The sequence below is a fragment of the Heterocephalus glaber genome, unplaced genomic scaffold, assembly GCF_053883595.1.
Source record: "Heterocephalus glaber isolate CG9 unplaced genomic scaffold, H.glaber_assembly_v1.0 deba00001472, whole genome shotgun sequence".
Classification (NCBI taxonomy): domain Eukaryota; kingdom Metazoa; phylum Chordata; class Mammalia; order Rodentia; family Bathyergidae; genus Heterocephalus; species Heterocephalus glaber.
Genome location: NW_028258315.1, coordinates 46,376,003 through 46,397,475, shown reverse-complemented (window position 1 = coordinate 46,397,475; position 21,473 = coordinate 46,376,003). Strand labels below are relative to the sequence as shown.

Sequence of the window (21,473 nt, the reverse complement as noted above, 5' to 3'; positions counted from 1 at the left end):
CAGAAGATTGTTTTAAAATCTTCCATATGAGATAAAGTAATGAAATTGTTTTCCCTTGAGCAAATTTTGGGAAATTCTGTTTGTAACTGGAGCTAGTTATCCAAGACTTTCTTTTTTTTTAAAGATCATTGTATATCCTATTCAAGGCTCTTTAATTTAAAGTAATACAGGCCAACTTAAACTGGATCGTCTTTGAAAGGAAAGTTGAGGGGGTTTATTTTAATATACTTCATATAGTGTAGATGTTTCATGTCTCCTACAGTTCTATGTAGCAAGCTTTTAGACCTCTGCAGGTTGGTGCTATTAGGAGGTGGTGGATGGGGCGGGGATTTAGCTCAGTGGTACCACCACCTACCTTGCAAGTGCAAGATCCTGAGTTTGATCCCCTATACCAGACAAAAAAAAAAGAGTTACAGGAGGTGGTAGAATCTTTAGGAGGTGGAAACTTCAAGTCATTGACAGTGAGCCTTTGAAGGGAACTATGGGAACTCAGAATATTCCTCTTTCTCCCTTTTGTTTCCTGGCCAAGAGAGATTTCTTGTACTATGCACTCTCACTATGATGTACCACCACAGAACCAGAGCAATGGAAACCTTGAAAAATGTGAGCTAGAACATACCTTGTCTTTATGTGTTGTTTATCTTGAATATTTATTATAGTGTCAGGAAGATGGCTAACAGTACTGAAAATGTCTTTCAAAGCCAGGAATCCGCCTTTGGAAGAATAAGGAATTGGCACCAGAAAGTGGACAGCCATCTTTTGTTATCTTCTGGGGCTATACGTTCTCTTATTTTCACTTTATTTTGTGCATCTTTTTTCTGCTTCTCTGTGGACTGGATTTTTCCACCTTTTACAAACAGATAAATATAATTACATGACATTCTTTGAAATTTCCCATTTTTGTTTTCCCAGACAGCCCTGACTGGCCCACCTTTGGTCAAATGTCATCTCTCATCCAGTCAGCAGTGGTGGTCATGTGCATTTAAGAGAGGAAGAGTTGGTTCACACCCACCTGTGGAAGTGGATGGCTCTGGAGAGGGCTTAAAGAAGAGGGTTGAGTGAGGCCCATGGACACTCCATTGGGCATAGACTATTTGGACTTTTAAACAGTGCTCCCAACTTCTAAAACAGTTTCTGCACATAATTTACAATACAAAGTGCCCTACTCACTAATATGCTACCAAGTACCACTCAGCTAACCGATATTCTTTAGAGCCATAAAACTGGCTAAATTGCTTTAACCTAGAGAAAGGGCAAAAAAATGTGGGTTTTATCATTATCTGCCATCAGATGTACAACTGTAATCGATTTCTATTTAAAAAGGCAGGCAGGAATGCTGCCCTTCCTTGGATTACTAGAAGTTGTTTCCAGTCTGTATTAATTTTTACTTTAAGAAGATCTGGGGTAAAGTGCCAGCTCTACCACTTCTAGCTGTTTAACCTCTGAAGACCATAGATTCCTCATCTGGAAAATGGAGCTGCTGACTAAAGTATTAGTTGAGGAACTATGTGGCACACTGGGAGGCATATAATAAGAATATGAAATAGGTTAACCATTGTTATTATTGTTAAAACATATCATTATTAATAATAATACCTTTTAATTTTTGATAATATAATCAAGGAATATAAACATTATGTACTGCAGACATGTACTATCAAATAAATAAATAGAACACAAATTCCCCCAATATATATATATAATCAAAAGGGTGATAAAAACACAGATGGGGGCCTGTGAAGTCCTTAAAAGTCTTAGAGTCTTTCAGCCCCTGGGTCAAATTCTAGTCTAGCTGTCTATCAACTCTCTGCCTGAATTTTATGATCTGTAAAATGTGGGCCAATCTTCACAATAACTACCTTACAATTATAGCTAGAAGTGGCCAAGATGTAAAGAGATCCAGACAGTTCCTGGCACAGAGGAAATAATCTGTGAGAGCCAGTGTTAGTGCTGATATGTGTTATGGCTTATATCTAGATGTCCTCCCCCCGCCCCCCCATTAGCTCATAGGTGGAGCTGTTGGGAGTGAGTGGATTATGGTGTGTGATACTGGATCACTCCACCAATTGGTTTAGCATATTACTGGGTGTGGATGATGGACTTACTGAAGAGGGAAGACACACCCCAGGTGTGGTTGGTACCAACCATTAGGGTTGTAACCTGGATGGAATAAAAAATGGAAAGAAGAAGGAAGGGTCATTGTTTCTTGCCTGCCATGCCATGAACTATTTCTCCTCTGCCATGATGCTCAGCCTTGAAGCCAATTGACTATGAATTGAAACCTCTACAAACTGTGAGCCAAAATAAACCTTTCCACCTTTACATTATGAGTGTTAGGTATTTCACCCCTGCAACAAGAAAGTAACTAAAATTATATGATTAGAATTCACAGCAGTAGAAAGTATTCTGCTTGGAAATCTCCCTGGGCTGTAGATGAGAAGAGTGAGGGGGTGGTCTTTACAAAAATACACATAAATACTCATGATTCACACATGATATGTTACTATTTCTATCTCAGTTACAAGTTACATCCTAGTGGAATTAGGTTAAGACCCCAGTTTTTAGTAGTGAAGCTTAATGTCAAAAATCATATTTCTTCCTTAAGGGGAAGATGATCCTGTTCTGAGCAGGAGGCCATTGCATGCAGGCCACATTTTCTAGTTCAGTATGAAACATTCCAGATTTAAAGATACATGAATATATATTTTAACCAGAGTTGACTGATAAGATGCAATAAGAAAAGCACTCATCTGGGTCTGTTTCTGTGCATTAGATATGCTGCAGCTTTAAATACTCCCCTGTCTGCTTTTTTAATTGAATTCATGTTTATCTCTGTGATTCAACTTTATTGCCATTATTACATATGCAGTCTTGACCTTGGTTCAGGTCCATGACCAGTTTCTTGACCTCTCTCCACCTGGTACTTCTGATATGCACTTAGGGATGATGGACAGTAGGGTATGCTTGTCTTGGATTCCCAGGGCTCCCTCTCCTTGGCTGTGAGTAATCCTAGCTCACTGGTGACCTCTTCACCATTCCTCTCTGCCTGCATTTACAAAACAGGGGCCATAGCAATTATTTCTCCACAGGATTGTTGCGATGTTTTTAAAAGGCCTAAATGTGACATTTAAAAAGTATAAAACACTTAGGACGGACATAACAAGTACTCAGTACAAGGAGAGGACATAACAAGTACTCAGAGTGTGTGTTACAATGATCATAATAATATTCCCACTTCACATATGAGGAAACTGAATATAAGAGGATAAATGAGGATGGGCAGAGCTTGTACTGAATAAGTAAGGTTTAACTTCAAGCTTGTGAGCACAATGTTCCCCCTTAGGATTTTGAAAAAAATGGCTCAGGCTGTATCCAGCAGGGTTGAGACCGAGGACATGCCCCCAAATAGTATGAGAACTCTACTTCTCATCTGTTTTCCAAGTGATTTAATCTAGTGCAAACAATTGTTGGTTTGAGTACCAGCCAAAAATTGTTGACTTTAAATGTTGGTTTTTATCTAACTGTTCTCCCCATCAGCCTATGCTCTTTCAACAGCCACAGCCCATCTGGGAGACTGAGGGCACTAGAGCTCACACAAGCAATATTTTTTAGAGTTTCCTCTATAACCTTTGAAAAATCTTAGATCAGATGAGAAGCTTGAAAAACTGGTGAACATGGGAGCAATAAGGGAAACAGTCTCCTAGGGCTGTCTTAAGGATCAAATACGATGATGTATATAGTGTTTCTAAAAACAGGGGTTGGAATAAGTAGCCAATAAGTGGCAGTTATGAAGAAAGAAAAGCAATTCATATCAGCCTGGGAAAACCTTCTTACATAAATAAGGAAATGGGGAAAGGCACTTCCATTCTGCTTGGCTGATCCAGTTCCTTTAAAGGGATGATATCAGCTTCCACTGCATGTCCTTTCAAGATTGAAGCTCATCCTAGTTTTACATTTGGCAAAGGTGAAACTGGTTTAAAATCAGGTGTATGCAGCTATGAAAACTGGTGGGGCATACCCACTTATTGTAAGATTTTAAGAACCTAATAAAATAAGTAGTCAAGTAGTTTGTAAGCCATAGCAACTAGAACCTGTGCTGGGTGTGGAGTCTTCTTTGGTGTGATTTCTGCTGTTGCACTTTGGTAAGGAAATTTTTCTCAAGATACTTCTATACTGGCAAGTGTGTGGTCTGGGTAGACAGGGTCTCCACATGCCAGAACTTACTAGTAAGTTTCCCAACTCTTAATTTATTGCCTGAAAAATGATGGTGAAGATGGTACTTTTGTCCCACGATTGTCAGAATTTAATAAACAACAAATGCTGGTGATGCTTTGGGAAACCTTTCTACATTATTGGTGGGAATGTAAACTAGTACAACCTCTATGAAAATCAGTATGAAGATTCTTCAAAAAACTAAAACTAGATATTCTATTCGACTCAGCTATTCCTCTTCTAGGTATCTTCCCAAAAGAGTTAAACCATCATATTACAGTGATACCTGCATACCTAAGTTTATAGCAGCATGACCCACAATAGTTAAATCTTGGAAGTGTCCTATGTGACCATCAACATGTAGTATTTATACACCATGGAGTACTATTTAGCCATGAAGAGGGACAAATTTGAGTCATTTGTGGGAAAATGGATGCACCTTGACTCTCCGCTGAGATAAATCAGACACAGAATATTAATATTGAGTTGTTTGTCTTATATGAGGGGCCCAAAGTATAAATAATTTAAAAAGCAAGATGAAAGCTAAATGAGAAAAAACAGGGGGGTAGATTTTATGGAGATGGAAGGGGATCTGAGGACAGGGGAACAAGGGAGGGAAGGAAAGTAAAAAGAATCAACATGTGATATGCATATATACCAATTCCCCATAATGAATATATTTATTATGTATTACAAACATGTACTAATAAACATTTTGTAAAAAGATATAAGCAAAGCAAGAGCCTTCTCACAATGCCTACACATAGTAAACAGTAAAAGACAATTATTGCTGTTTGATTGGTATTTCTACTAATTAATATAATAATTTTGATTTTTCTTATAGATAGAAATTTAGGCAAAATGGGGATACTAATAGAATGTACCACTTAAGGTTATTGTGAGGCATAATACAGATGGCACAGATGTGTAATACAAACATGTTAGGTTCCTTAAATGAACATACACATAGCAAGTGATCATGAGTCATAGATAACTACATTTTCATCATTACCACTTAACTTTTACAAGTTTACGAAGGAAGTGAGGACCAGGCTGCTTTTTTGGTTGAAATACCATGATCAAATGGAGAACTATCATCGGATAGTAGTAACACCTGCTGGCTGAACCAGGGCATACAGTTTTTTAGGGCATGAAGTTATGGTTGTCTTGTAGCTCTGTTTGATGGATTGTTTTAAAGGGACTGTTATTGTCATGCTGAAGAAAATCATAGGAAGAGAAGTATATTCAGGGCAGGTTGGACCATTAACAATACCTCCCCCCAGTAACCCCTATGTGCAGCTGTTCCTCATCAGTCCTACCAGGGGGATCATAAATCACCTGAAAATTGACTATTATGTCAGCAAGGGCATTGGAATGACAAATAATGTGGGGCAACCTCATGGATCTAAGGAGATAGTTTTCTTGCTTATGTCAACTCCAACAGAAGTGCTTAGGAGAGTGCAGAATTTATGCCTTGTTTTTGTAATCCCACAACCTCTCTTTATACAATAAACATAGTACCTCCTGCTTCCCCACCCAATAGTGGTGCATGAAAATGTGGTCAATCTGAGCTACTCTCATCCTTTTAGACTCTGCTTGGTACTGTGTACAGGGAATAAAAAACCTTACCTGCCAGAGCATATGTATTTATACAATTATCTGACAAGGACAATCAAGGAGTAAAGAGGATGGAGATTACTAGCTGGTGGCTCTTCCCAGACCATCAAATATGATAATGCCAGATCTCAAGAATGATCTTCTTGTGACATTCAGTCAGTCCAGCTAATCCTTCTGAGCAGGTAAGGAGTGGAAAGTTACTCAAGGATAGTGTTATGTACCCTTTATCAATTATGCATCTTAAACAAACTTGCAGGAACCAGAGCACTCAAGTGGAAGCCTTTTAGCTAGAAAGGGGCCACTAAAGAGTTCCACTGTAGACCTCTGCAAGGTTTTTAAAATTGTTTCTCACCCCTTTCTGCCAGGTCAGAGACTCTCCAGCTATGCTCTAACTTTTTTGTTAGTTGCCAATCACTCCTTTTCCCTTGCAGATGGCTATCTCACAGCTTTTACCATCTTGGATATTTCAGAAGGCTGCACTCCTCGAAATGAGAATTGCAAGGGTCACTGGTTGCTTGTTTTAGAGGTTTTGAGCAGGGCTATACAATACCCAGGGGGGTCTCCAATGACCTAAGGCATAGAGGATCCACAGATAAAAAGAGGGGAAAGAACAGGAAGGCCGGTATTGTTCAGGAAGAGGACAGCAGTGGAGAGAAACAGCAAAATGGAAAACAATAAATACCATCCAGAGACACCTAAGGTATGAATGTTATAAGACTCTTCCCACAAGATTTGTGGTTTTAGTGATAGGTAAACTGTAATATCATGAAAAACACACAGCCCATGAGTCAAGATACATGTCTATAGAACACTGTCATCTAGTGGATACTTCAGAATCAGTAGCTGAAATGAATTTAATTGGATGGGACTGGATTGAAGTGAAATAATTTGTTTGACTCCACATTTGCTATCAGCTGATTGTTGAGGGGCAGTCCTGCTAAAATCTAACACATAGTCAGTAGTGTGTAGTTGGTGTCTTAGATTTATGCATGCACTATCACATTTAAACAATTGTGAGGTAGGTACTATAATATTTACATTTTATAAATGAAGAAACTGAGGCTTAGACGATGCTGAGTAATTTTTAGGGTCCTATAGTCAGGAAATAACAAAATTGTAAGTTGAACACAATTTCTTTCTTTCTTTCTTTCTTTCTTTCTTTCTTCTTTCTTTCTTTCTTCTTTCTTTCTTTTGTTTTGCTAGCTGTGTTCTCTAGTCTCTTGTCATGGTAATGAAATGCCTGAGGTAGACTGTATGAGGAAAAGAGACCCATGTAGCTAATGGTTGTGGAGATTCAGGGGCATGGGCCCAGCATCAGCTGGGCTCTAACAGAGGGCCTCCTGGGGGTCAGTAGGATGCACACAGGAGGAAGAATCACATGGGGAGGGAGGAAGCAGCGAGAGAGGCTGGTGAGGGGAACTGCGGGGTAAAGGTTCAGCTTTTTAATAATGATCCTCTCCTGAGAACTAATCAGGGGCCTATAAGAAAAACTTTCATCCCTACCAAGGGCATGGCCTTAATTTACCTGAGAAATTCCCTGTAAGCCTCAGACCACAGGCCTGGGGAACAGTCTCCCAACACATGAAATTTTGGGGGAAACAACATCCAAACTATATCACTAGCCCTTCTTTTGCTAACGATTATGTGATATTGTCTAACACATGTCCCTTAGCATGTCACAGAGTGACCATAACCCACGCTTTGCCCATCTCACAAAGTTTAGTTTTGGGTTGAAGAAAAAAATTGAGGTTCAAAGTGAGCTGTCAAGTACTGTCAAAATGAGGGCATCATTATGATTTACTAAGACTAATACAGAATCAGTTAAAGTAGAAAGGTTTTGAGGGCAGATTTTAATTCTGCCACTTCCTAGCATGTGATTGAGGGCACATTACTTAACCTCTCTGAGCTTCTCATGTTCCATATGTAAACTGGAGATTACAATGGTTCCCGTCACTTAGGAGGTTCTGGAAGCTTACGTGAGGTAATGCCTATGCGATGTTAAACACAGTGACTTGGACCTAGTGAGCCTTTAGGAAAGAGAAATTTGTACCAGTACTATGTTCCCATCACCGGTACTAGCTGGGCTCTGACTTAAAAACCTAGTGGCTCAAAGCTACCACACCTGTTCTTGAGAAGCTGAGACACCACAATTATTGTGATCAGCCTGCGTGGGGATTAGTGCAGGAAACCTCTGTGACCCTCAGGGTGGTTAAATGGACAAGAGCAAGGATTGCTCAGATTCTGAGGGCCTCACCCAGTGAATGAGCTGGAGAACTTTATTTTCTAAGGAAAACTAGTTGCTTCTTGCCTTGCAGGAATGAATTTGGAGCCTCTTTTCCTTACATCACATTTAAAGGCCTGTTACATCCATCCATGCTTCATTAGAAAAACAAATACCTTTTTATGTTTTCACTTTGGCTCTGATTCTTTCCCTTGGAATGATTAACAATCTAAAATTATATTTAAAATGAAGGTACTAAAAACTTCAACACCAGTTAACTACTTAAGAAATATATTCCTTCTAGAGAGTTTCCCAAAATATAACATTGTGCTCATCATTAGTAAACTGTTTAATGAGCACCTACATTATGCCAGACATTTGTTGATTACCAAGTATGATATAGGCCTAGACCTCAAGGCACTTATCTTGTTGGAAAAGTAGCTCTTAACAGGATACCTGGCCAGATATTTTGTTTGTCTGGGTGGCCCTGCCTTCACTGCTTCCTGGCCTCCAGAAGGAGCTATGTTGGATCTTGCTAGTCTTTGATGAATCCAATGAATGGCTTCGTATCACTAAAAAAGGGAAGAGGTCAAATCTGTGGTATGACAAGTGAGATCTTGTCCTGTCTGGTCCTTCTTATTTTACTTGCTTTTATCCTTGTCCCATCTTCTCCTGAGACCTCTTATGGTCCTGTGATCCTCACAAGCAGGATGTCTCTCACGTTGCCTGTGGCAGTGTGGCAGGATGCCCTTAGGTCCCATCCCTTCACATGCCTGACCATCCTGACTCATCATCTATACTGTCTGTTCCCTTCCCAGGAATCCTTCATGCTACAGATCCTGGCCCTTACGGACACTACTTCCTTTGAGCCCTCACTGGGCTGTAAAATCTAGTTGCACTTGATTATTTTTTAAATAACATATCTGTATACATATCTGCCTTCCCTACTGCCTCCAGGGCAGGGCATATAATAGGGACTAAATAAATGTACAAATATAATAAAATATAAAACCCATACTTTAAAACTGAAGATTAATGCTTGTGATGCTTTGATAGTGATGCTAAAGATAACAGAGTCTAATATTTTTCCCAGTACTTCAAGTGGTATTTAAATGATTTGGACAACATCGGGCAGTTAAAGTAGCAGAGCTGGGACTTGGAATTCAAGCCTATGCTTTGAGCTATATGGAATTGCTGAGGTTTGCGTCCTCACCATCTGACCTTGGTTTTAGAAATTCAGGATGTGATAGGAGACCAAACCTTGCTGAACAGAATGAAAGGAAAGTATTTATTTGGGAATTTAGGCATTTGGGTATAAAGAAAGACATTTTCAAATTTTCATGAAGTATAAAGTAATAAGAAATATGAATCTGGTTGTTAGACACCTGATTTCAATTTTTCCCTTTTCTTCTATTCATATATTTGATATTGCACAAGTTTGTGTGTTTTTATTTTCTCTAGCCAACAATGTCCTATTCTGCAAAATGTAGAGAATTAGACCAAAGGATGTGCATTTGAATTTTCCTTTCAGTTTTGCAGCTTATTTCTGAATGTACTGTATGAATGTGTACATGTGTATCTGAATAGAGCATGTATTCTACACTAAGAGTGTTTCAACTGTTGGAGGGTATGAGGATGTGGGGAAACTCATTCATGACACTTATGTGGAACTTATACTTAGTGACGTCCTGTGATTTAAACCTGCCAGAAAGCTGAGTTTAGAAGGGTAAGAGAGAATTGCCATTTCTACTCAGCTATGCAAATACATATTTAATTGGTAACATATCCTCCAACAAAAATGTCTGGATTGGGTGATTTTTAGAAGTTTGACCCTCTTAATCGTTCCTTTGATCAGAATTCTCCCAGAGGGACTCTGTCAACTTCCCAGAATGTCTTCCTCGCCTCGCACCTGCCTCTACACTGACAGAGCACAGCTGCCTGTCAGGCACTCGGCTTCAGAGAACATGTTTAAATTATTAAATTATTAATTATTACTACATCACCCTGCCCTTCCCCTACCCTCTGCATTATCCTTCTCAAGGCTGTAACTTTCTCCCGTTTTAGCTCTTTGGAGGAAAGGTCATTAAGATGGAGAAGTGTGTACCAAAGTAGAGCTCACCAACTGCTTATAAATTAAGCCGCCTCTAGTTGCTTTGGGGCCACCTGCATGTCAGTCAGTGTCAGAAGGATGAAACTGTTAAGCATCTCTGTCTTGACAGAAGAAGGCAGTGGCCTCAGTTATCTACTTCTCACCCCAGTCAATACTATCACTGCAGGATGCGGTAATTTTTTTTCTTTATTTTAGAAACAAGGGCCACTGTTCTATATATTTACCATATAGCTGCTGAGCAGCAAAGCATGTCAATTTATGACAATATTGCCTATGTTATCTATGAAATCACAGACCTTACATTTGTGCTCATGTTGTCATTGTCTGCCTTTATTTTTATGTACATATTTGTGCGGGCCAGGAGCATGTTCTGTGAAAGAATGAATCTATGGGACGGAGTTATAGCTGGAGGAAATATCTGAGGCACAGAAGGGGCCATGATATTGTATTGTCCTTTGAAAGGTTCAGCAAAAAGCAAAATCAGTAAGTGGCAGGTGATTTCAGTGTGAGAGGAAATTTATTATTTTCCAATTCCTTAATCCATTTTGATAAGGAATAAGAAATAGGCTCAAAGTTTTTCCAATCACTTCTAAAATTAAAAGGAACCTAGGAGTTGTGCTCTAATTAAATCCTTTTGGAAAAGACAAATTTTGTACCACAACTTTATATTTATAAATACAGTTTTCTTCCTGCCCAATTCATCCAGGTGACACAGAGGAGGGAAAAATAAACTAGAGAAACAGTGTGGTTACTGCTAAGTGGGAACCACTGACCATGTCACACTTTGCTCTCTTCCACCTGCCATTTGCCCCCTAGTGCTCATAATTTCTTCTTAATACCAATTTTTCTTGCCTGAATTACTAGCACCTACTCCAGTTGGTTTTCATTTGTAGATCTGAACTTTTTTAAAAATTGTAATAATTATGCTCACAAAACTTTAATGATTTTCAGCTGGAAAAATTCTGGTACTCTGTAAACAGAATGTTGGATTAGTTATTATTTATGAAGTTCTAGATGTTCTATAATGTTTTTGTAATCTATAGGTTTTATAAACCTCAGATTTCATTAGGAGTTTTTCTGTTTATTGAGATTCTGTATATTTGCATCTTTTTTAGAATTTAAAACTATGAGAGAAAACTATCATTTAGAAGTATAAAACTCAAGTAAATACAGTGGATCCTTGACTTATAAAATCGATCAGTTCCTGAGGGCTGGTTGTAACTCAAGTTGGTTGTAAGCAATACAGCTGAGACATGCTATGCATAACAGGAGGCAGATGAATCTTTCATTAACCTAATTAACCCAAGTTATTTGTATGTCAGTCCAGTCGTAACTTGCGGGCTCACTGTATTTATTGTTGGTCACAGTTCTTCCCATCAAGCCTCTGGAAGTCTAGTTGAGATAGATGTTTTTGCATCCAACCAGCTGTCCTTTCAACAAGTGAGAGAGTGAGCTTTAAAGGATCACTCCTGCCTTCTAGAGCTTACAGATGAGACAATGCCATTAACAACCAAATGTTATATCTGTAAAGTGGCAAGTAACTCAGGATGAGAATAAATGCTTTAGGAACTGATCAGAAGGAATAATTACTTTGAGCCAGGGTCATTTACGAAGGCTTTTTAGGGGGAGAATTTGAGTTGAAATTGAAGGCTGCTTAGGATTTGTAGAAATAAAGGCAAGGAAGACGCAGAGGTCAGACAAGATGGAGTCTCTGGAAAACAGTTACAGGCTGCATCACAGAACCTAGTGTAAGGAGGTGAGTAAAGGCGTTGAAAGGGCTCTGCTGCCTATGTGTGGTGGGCCACTGTAGAATGGGCAATCAAGCTCATTTGTTCGGCTAACTACAGCCAGAAGAATGTTAGTGTCCTTAAAATTAGATTATATGAATGATTTTATTCATATTAATTAAACAGAATTATTGCAACTCTGTTTCTGTTTTTTGTCAGATATGGTCAAAGCTATGCACTGATAAATGTAAAATGGTTATTTAATTTGTCTCCACCAGAATCTGGAATTTTAACCAACTGTGTTGTCCTAGTTTATGTCTTGTTGCTTTAACCAGAATACCTGAGGCTGAATGATTTATAAAGAAAAGAGGCTAATTGGAGATGATAGTTCTGGAGGCTAGAAAGTTGAAGGCCATAGCACCAGCACCTACCTGGCTTATGGTGAAGGCCTCATGGTGGATGTCTTAGTTGCTTTCCCATCTCTGGGACAAAATACCCACCATCCACAACTTAAAGGAGCAGAGGTTTATTTTGGCTCACAGTTTCAGTCTGTGTTTGGCTGGCACCAAGACAAGAACTGGGTAGCAGAGGGGCATAGCAGACCAAAAGCTCCTCCTCATAGCATGGTGGTAAAATGCAGAGAACAAAGGGAAGAGGCAGAGAGGGAGATACATCCTTCCTAGTCATGGCCCCAGTGATCCACCTCTTTGACCAGACCCCACCCTTTAATAACATATTTAGCTCTGAACCTTTCAGTGGATTAATCCACTGATGAGTTGAGTGTCCCTTTGATCCAATCATCTTCCCAAAGACCAACAATCTCTGGACACATGAGCCTTTCAGGGTATGTTCTAGATCTTAACCAGTGGAAAGTGGAAGGCAAGCAGATGTATGCTGAGAACCAATAAGCAGGGGTGAGAACAGCCTCATTCTATAGCAACTCATTTTTATAGTAACTAATCCAGTTCTGAAGACAAGAATTCATGACTTCTAGAAAAGCATCAATTCATTCATGACCCGAACCCTTACATTAGGCCACACCTTTGAACAGTGCTGCATTGAGGAATTAAGCCTCAATGTGGGTTTTGGAAGAGTGAACTATAGTCTAAGCATACTATGCATCAACTTGCTTTTATTACCAAAAAAAATCAAGTCTAATCTAAGGCAGAGCAATGATAGAGTCAGAATTCAAATTTGAAAGTATATGTTTAAAAGCTGTGAAAACCTCCATTTTTGTAAGGTTAAAACATTTAACATGTTTAACATGTTGAAGCTAAAAAGGCTTAAATGATTTAACTTTTTTGACTAATTTGGTTAAATAGCCATTATTAATTAATTCAGTCCAACAGTTAAAAATATTAGGATCTGTTGACATAGACTGAAGAGCTTTGATAAAACTATTTTTTTTCCTCTAGGAGCTTATTTCTTTTAATTGAAACAAGTTTCCCTTCACATCTTATCAGTAGTGATGTTGAAGATAAACACATTTAAAGGAATCTATCCTCTTCTAAATCACTGGCATAAATTTTCAACCATTCTTAATTTTAGTTAGAAACAGCATTAATTTGGCTTCATTCAATCTAAATTAGCACACATGTCCCTTTGTTCCAAATCACCAGTTAGGGATCCCTCCCCCCATTTTCTCTGGGAAGGAATGACAGGACAGATGTACTAATATGTCATGGTAAATGAAAGGGATTCAATTAAGAAACTTCTCTCTCCATGAAAAGAATACAGATCTCATGAACCCCATGTCCAACACAAGTTCTTGGTGTTTACTCAAAGGGGTTGGCAAACGTTGAAGCAGGGGCTAAGTCTATCACACCACATATTTTTGTCTATAAACCATAGCTTGTGTAAAGCATAGGCATATTCATTGCTTTCTGTACAGTATACCACTGGCTGGTTGCTACAGTGGCAGAGCTGAGGAGTAAGAAGCACATGCCGTGGCTGCAAGCCTAAAAATATTGATTAGCTGGCTCTTTACAGAAAAATATTCTGACCCTGAGCGAGAGGTTAACATAGCATCAGAGTTGGTACTCTTATGTTTTTACTTTGTATTGTATACTTCAGATTTCCAAAGCACTTTCAGGAACCTTTCATTTGAAGTGTCTCGTAAGATAGCATACACAGAAAAGTTGCTTCCAAAGTTGAAAAGCCTTACACAAACTGAAGTTTTATCTGCTTTTGTTAATATATAAAGTTGGGTTTTATTGCACTCATTTTACAGATGATGAAGTGGAAGCTAATAGAAGTTGCTGCTTTACATGATTTGATGCCACCAAAATAGAGTTCAACTCTCTTTTTTTTCCTGCCCCAGACATCTTCCATTGTGTTGAGGTTCCCAAACTATGACCTAGTGAGTCATTATTAGTGGAGGAGGAGGGTTTTTATAACAGGAAGCCATTTCTCCCCTTGAAACAGATTATAAACATCAATATATTCAGGTTGCAAAAATTTCTGCAATGAATAAACCCATTTTAACACTTTTCTCAGGTTTTTCAATATTATTTTAGCACAGACAAAGTCCTTCTCTTCTCATCCAGATCTGTTTCTTAGTCTCCATGGAACAATGTGCTGTAAGAAACTAATTTAGGAAAACTTATCTATGTCCTGATGCTTAAAAAAAAAAACTTGACGTTGCAGCCCACTTTTTCCTTTCTTGAATTCCCAAAGCATGACTATTCTCTTGTCTCTTCCAATCTACTACTTCTTCTTAAAATGTAAAGATTTGCCATAGTAGGCAAATGTGTATCTTTCCTAAAGTATGTAAGGAATACATTTTAGAAAATGAGAAAATCAAATAAGCAAAGCCACATGAACATAATGAACATAAGAAAATACCTGGCAACACCTACTCCCTTTTAGTGTAACTCTCAGAATTTTCCATATAAAAAGTGCCATTTTAGAAAAAACTAGAATTTTAACATGTGTGCTTCTGGTTTACCCAACTTAAATATATGATGAACATTATTTAAAGCGATATGTCCTGTTATATGGATCTAGTGTCATTTGGGGGCAGATCTCCTATTGTGGATACTTAGGTTCTTTCTCCTTTTATTTAATGAGAATGAATTCTTAGGGGGTGCCATTGTCAGGTGAGAGTGTTTATAGCCAATGCCATTAAACATAGATATTCATCTTTCAGCATTAGATCCACAAGACCCAGGTAACTATTCTGTCCCCCACTTCCTGAGGCCTCCCTGCACCCCAAGCAGTTGCTCAAGCTGCCATCATGCTCCTCTTGAAGTTTCTGCAGTCTGGTTCTTGGGTATCTAGTAGTTTATCTAGTAGCTTTCATTTAGTAGATCTGTCCAATGAAGATTATTATCTGTATCTATGATTTCATTTGGGGATTTTCACATAGCATTTTACTAATTCTACCACTTGGTCTCTAACTAGTTTTTAAATCCAGCAATATCAAAGAGGGAGACCTTTCCCAGAATCAACAATTCAACAGAGTCAAACTTTGAAATCCACCCTCTGGGAAAATGGCCAAATGTGCTTTTGGATGAATGGGTCCCGTGCCATATAGGGTCCTGCTGGAAGGAGAGGCAGTGACTTTCTAGGCTTGCAGTCTAGCTAGGGCCCTTGGATTTAGTTCACAACATGGTTACCATTAAATAAGAATTTAGCCAAACAAGGCTCCACTGAATGAAGTGAAGAAAGGACAAAAAACCAATATATTAAATCTTAATTCTAGTCAAATAACGGAGTCTTAAGTAAATGATGTTGAAGGTCTGTGTAGGGAGCTCAAATACACTTCCCCACCCTGGAGTAGTTTCACTTTTGTGTACCGCAGTGAGAATGCCTTGCCAGGGACATCGTGTTAAAGTAGGGCCATTGCCTTAAATGCTTGACCTTTCTCACATGTGATACTGTGAGAAAACAATCACTGTAGTCATTATAAACCAAGGACTCTCAGCCACAACATTTGTTAAAAGATCCAACTACCTCTAATGTTGAGATTCCAGATACTATCACAGACTGACAGAAAATTCTCTGGGCAAAGTGTGACCAGAAGATTCTAGGCTCTATCTCCTCTTGAGTCTAGAACCCTTTTCCTATTAAATTTTGAGTTGAAATTATTGTGACCTTTAGAAGGAACACATTCTACCCTCTTACATTTTTTTAAAGGTATGTGAGCATATAAAACAAATCTTTACTGATTTTCAACAAAATCTTTACTGAGGACCCACTACATGCTGCTCCCCCAGTCCAAGTTATATCATTTCCCATATAGACTACAGAAGTGGTTTTTCTATTTATAGTCTGGTGTCCTTGTAACTCTTCCTCTCACATTTGCTATGTAATCTTTTTAAATTCCAAAATTATTGAGATTTTGACATGTTTGTTTTGGGCATCTATCTCCCCTACCCCAACTTTTGGACTATTTTAATGTAAATCCCAAGCTAGTTATGGTATGTCACCGGTAATCCCAGCCCCTGGGTGGCAGAGACAGAGTTCAAGGCCAGCCTGGATTATATAGCTAGATCCTGCCTCAAAAACATATAACAGGACATGGTAATGCATACCTATAATCCCAGGATTTGAGTGAGAGAATCACAAGTTCAAGCCCAGCCTGGGCAACTTAGTGACTTACCAAGACCCTGTCCCAAAATAGATTAAGGAAGGACTGGAAATATAACTCCATGTGAAGGACCTGGATTCAATCCCCAGTACCTCAAAACAAATAAGCAAACAAACCCAGACACCATCATTCTACATCTGTATAGTTTATTATGCATACATAAAAGTATGAATTTTTAAACAAAATATCAATGCCCATATTCCTTCTTCATAATTAACAATAATTCTATGGTATCATGTAGTACATAGTCCACATTGAAAATTTCTCGCTTGTTTCAGAAATGTCTTTTTATCATCAGTTTGTTTAAGTCAAGAACCAAACAAGGTCTGTAAATTACTTCGTGTTGTTATGTTTCTTAAGCTTCTATATGTTGAGTAATTGCTTTGTTGCTTCTTTTATTTTTTCATACTATTAACTAGTTAAAGAAGCTGGCTCAAATGATCTATAAAATCCCCTAGATTTCTGGATTTGTTTGTTGGCTTTTACTTTTCTATTTACTTCCTATATTCTCCATACAGTGGAAATTAACTCTCAATATTCAAATAATTTCAAATTCAGGGTTTTTTTTGCAAAGATACTTCATAGGTAGTTTTCATAGGACTTCATACTTCCTCAAATCATTGTCACTATGATTGCTCAGTGAGAGTAGGTACTGCCTTTCTTGTTACTTTACATGGAAAATGTCTTACTCAACCTTTCATTTAGAGGTTTTTTTCCATTGGTGATTATTATCTGAAAGAGTTATCTTATTTGGGAATTATTAAGTAGTTTGTAAAAGTAATTCTACCACTTTATATTTGTTAATTGAAATTCTTCTTTAAATGTCTTTTTTCATTAACTGGGGCTTTTTAGTTGCACTAAAATATAGGGGAAAAGCAAGATAAATGCTTGAATATTTCTCTTTGATTGCTGCTTTTCATAGTAAGATCTTGGTCAACATGATATTTATTAAAAGTTAGATTGAATTATGTCCATTACTTTCTTAAAACCCTCCTCGGACCTCCACTGCTCAGTGGGCTAAATGTAACCTGCAGTGAGTGCAACCCCCACCCAATTATCCTGCCCCAGTTTGCTCAACCCTTTCCCTAGGGAGTAGCCGCCATGAGTTCTTTTACCTTCTCCCAACTCCTCACATATTTTCCTGCCTTGAGATCTCCATATAAGTGGTTCCTTCTGCTTGGACACTCCTCTGTCTGCTGAAAGCATGGCTGTTCCTTCTCCACTATGAAGTCCTGGCACATAGCACCATACAGAAAAGTTTTGCTGATTGTCCCTCCAGAATACAGTACTTCTCTCACCAATGCTGTGCACCCCAGACCTGATCATGACCATCACTGCATTGCTCTGCTTGAAAAATTCTTTAACTTTTCATCATCTCTTTTCCAGATGGACACAGTTTCTATCACCTTCAGTGGGTTTTCCGGCTTTGGAGGAATTCTAACCAACAGGGAATTCACAGTTGTTGTGGTGAGGGCTGTGAGCAGAAGTATATTGGAGTAGTAATAAGAGCACATTGGTGGTGTGCGGGTGGGAGTTTGCAGGCACTACTGAAGGCTTCTGGGAAATGTAAGTGTGCACTGAATAAGGCAGGGTAAAGAGGAGGTGGCTAGGAAAGGACTCCAAGAACATTTCAAGTAGTGGAAATCTTTAGTGCAAAGAAGAGCAAGAGAATGGGTGGAATTTTGCATTTGACTAGATATGGGTATCATTCAGAAGGAGGAAATCTAACTCAGCAGAGAATGACACTATTCAACAAAACAGAAATAGGTGAGGGGAGAATAATTAATCCCCTTTGCAATGTTTCAAATTTGGGGTTCCTGTGAGACATCCAAGTACAAGAAGTGGAATCCACATATTTGAGAGAGCTATATAAATTGAAATTGAGACTAAGGAAACAGGAGAATACAGACCATTTTTTTTAATGAGTTTTAGTGATACAGTGCTTTATTTAGAAAAAGATGAACACCACTGATTCTAAGATATTTTTTTCTTTCAAATGGCACATTAATTAGACAAAGTAGTGCAGGCTAATAGATGTATTTACACACTGAATACAAAATAAATATACAATATTTGGAAAACTTAGTTATCCATTGATTCATTTTGCATTTCCACTGTTCATCTTCTGGTTCAATTTTCTTTGCCTTTTGTAAATCTTTTTTTTCCCTTGCTTTCAAATCAACTTTTGGCTCTGGTTTTACCCACTGTATTTCTATTGGTTTTTCCTCAGCTGGTGTAACAAAAACATCATCAGTGGGATTGCATGGAAGTACAGTCTTCGACTCTTTCTTTCTCAGTTTCTGCACAACTTTTACTTGCTGTTTCTCTGTGTATTTTGCAGCTGTGATGGATCTTATGATACACCAATGCATGTTTGGTGACCGGTAGTGAGGGTTTTCATATAAAGTTGGTCCTCCAAAGCTTCCCTGAAAAATCTTTATCAGATTTAAGACAAAACGAGTTCCTATTTCTACAAGTTGAGCATCTTCACCTATGACCTGAGAGTTCTGAAACCATATCCTGTTATCCAAAATGGTGAAAGTAAATACATGGTCCACAAATGGCTGGCTTTTGGGATGATATCATGGAGTACTAAAAATCTGAACTAAGAGTTCTTTTAACAAAACATAATGCGGCAATTCATCAAAAGCAGGGTCAAAAGACAAAATCAGCCGAGAACCTTTCAGTTTCCAGTCATCTTCAGTTCTGCTAGGGTATGAATATTTTGAACAAGGAATTTGGCAGAGAGCCCATGAGGGGAATTTGAAAGCCACATATAAACATCTTGTTTTTTCTTAGCTTCAAAATAGATGCATTTATTGCTGTTTTTCATTTCACAGACCTCATTAATCACAAATAATTTATCTTTACGATCCATTTTAGTATCTGCTTTAGAATGAGGCATCAATGCTTTCAAGTCTTGCATTAAATGTCTTGTTCTGAAATTTATTCCTCTGGAAGAAAAGATGAGAATCCGTTCCTTATTTTTCCACTTCCTCTTGCAAAAAGGACCTGGGATACGGTCCTTCTCTGCTTCCTCCATTTCCTCTGGCACAGCCAATGACTTAGCTGGAGGCTTGGCATCTTTTTTCTTTCTTTTTGGCTTCTTTATCAAAACCGCCAAGTCCCCAGGCCTCTTCCTCTTGTTTGCCACCATCTTGCCCCACCACCTTCCCTCTTGACCATACTTCCGGTTCTACAGATCATTTTTTAAAGAAAGCAATTTCAGGTCACACAGAATCCACGAAATCAGCCCGCTGCAGACAGGCAGGTCTGTGGACGCCTTAGCAAGTTGGCGAGTCACGCTGAACGCTTCGAATCAGCCTGCGCCCTGGCAGCAATCCACTGGACACCGCCCCACCCCACCCCGTACAGCCACCTGATTCCACACTACAAAGATGCAGACGACACTGGACCACCAGACCACTGTGCTGGGTAAATTGGAGTCATCTTCACCTCCCATCAGGACCAGGACTATCTTCAGGGGAAGGGCAGCTGGAACCTGCAATACAACTCTGCAGAGTTCAACCCTACAGGAGGACAGGGAGCTCAACTTGGGACTTGCAGTCAGAAATCTCCCAGAATCTCACGGGTCTGCAACTAGCTTGCTGAGACTCATTGACTTATATCTGCACACTGCTACCCACGTTGTCTATTGTGACAGCAGAAACATACCCTGAAAGAGGCCCTTCATCTTCATGGTTACTTTTTATTCCCAAAATTGGTTTTATTATTTTGGTTTTTTTCTCTTTTCTTTTCTTTTGCTCCACTTATCTTTAATTTTTTTCCCTACTCTTTGCAAGTATTTGTTTTTCTTTCAATTTTTCTTTTCTTTTCTTCTTTCTTTTCTCTTTCCTTTCTCTCTCTCTCTTACACTCACTCTCTTGCTCTCCCACATTGTTCATCTTCCCTTTTTGTCCCTGTTTTGGTCCTCATTCAGAGTTCTTCTTTATTTTCCTAGTATTCTCTTTTTCCTTCTCACCTGTGTCCTCTGACCACACTGCTAACCTTACCCTATCCTTCTTCCCATCTGTCCCTCCCTCCCCAAGCTCTTCTAACTCCCCATCCCAAAGGGTAAAGTTGTTATGCTGAAGAGTTTATTCACTATATGTTGGGTTGGTCCTCAATCTTGATTTAATTCACACAGCTAAAGGTGATAGATTAATAACTACCACAAAATGTCATTTTCTAAGATGTACTTGATGCAGTGGTGTTGCTGATTGTATCACTTGGGCTAAGGTGTTGGTATTGATCTAGTCAATGAACCTTCCTAGTACAAGGAAAACAAGATAGCCTTAGAGTCATTAGAGACTCAAAACTTAAGGACCAGCTATATCTGGAAGACACCTCTGAGAAGCAATCATTCCATAAGGGTTCTAATTACAAGCAACAAAGATACCTACAATAAGCAATTTCAAACTATCAACCCAGGAGTTAAACCAAGGACAATACCAGAAACAAAAATGAGAAGACATTTAAGCAAGGCACAAACTCAGACTTCCACCCCACCAAGGGTAAATCCTGGGGAAGTGAAATGGAAAAGTCCCATAATCAACCACCTGAATACCTTGAACTGATAGCACAGAAAGTAACAAAACAGATGAATGAGGCTCTAGAAAAAATCAAAGCAGAAATAATCTCCCAGATATCCACAGAGATGGTGAGCAGAGTGAAAGACATGATTAGAGGATCCTAGAAAAGAAACAGATAAAAAAATAGATGAGCTCAGAAACATGCTAGAAGCCATGAATACCCAGCATAAGAAAGAAATGAAAACCATGATCATCCAACATAAGAAAGAAATGGAATCCATGAAACAGATTCAAACAGATATTCAGGAGATCAAAACTCCATTGAAAGTATCCACAGTAGATTAAGGGAATCTGAAGATAGAATATCAGATAGAGAAGACAGGATCATGGTTAGAGACCATAAAAATAAAGATTTCTTAAAAATAGTAAGGGGCCATGAGAAATCAATCCACCAACTGCTAGA

The 21,473-nt window shown here is 38.7% G+C and overlaps 1 pseudogene; it reads right to left on the bottom strand.

The window, feature by feature from the left end:
• Positions 1-18,576: 18,576 nt before the first annotated feature.
• Positions 18,577-19,635, bottom strand: LOC101713969 (ribosome biogenesis protein BRX1 homolog pseudogene; annotated as a pseudogene).
• Between the last annotated feature and the right edge of the window lie 1,838 nt (positions 19,636-21,473).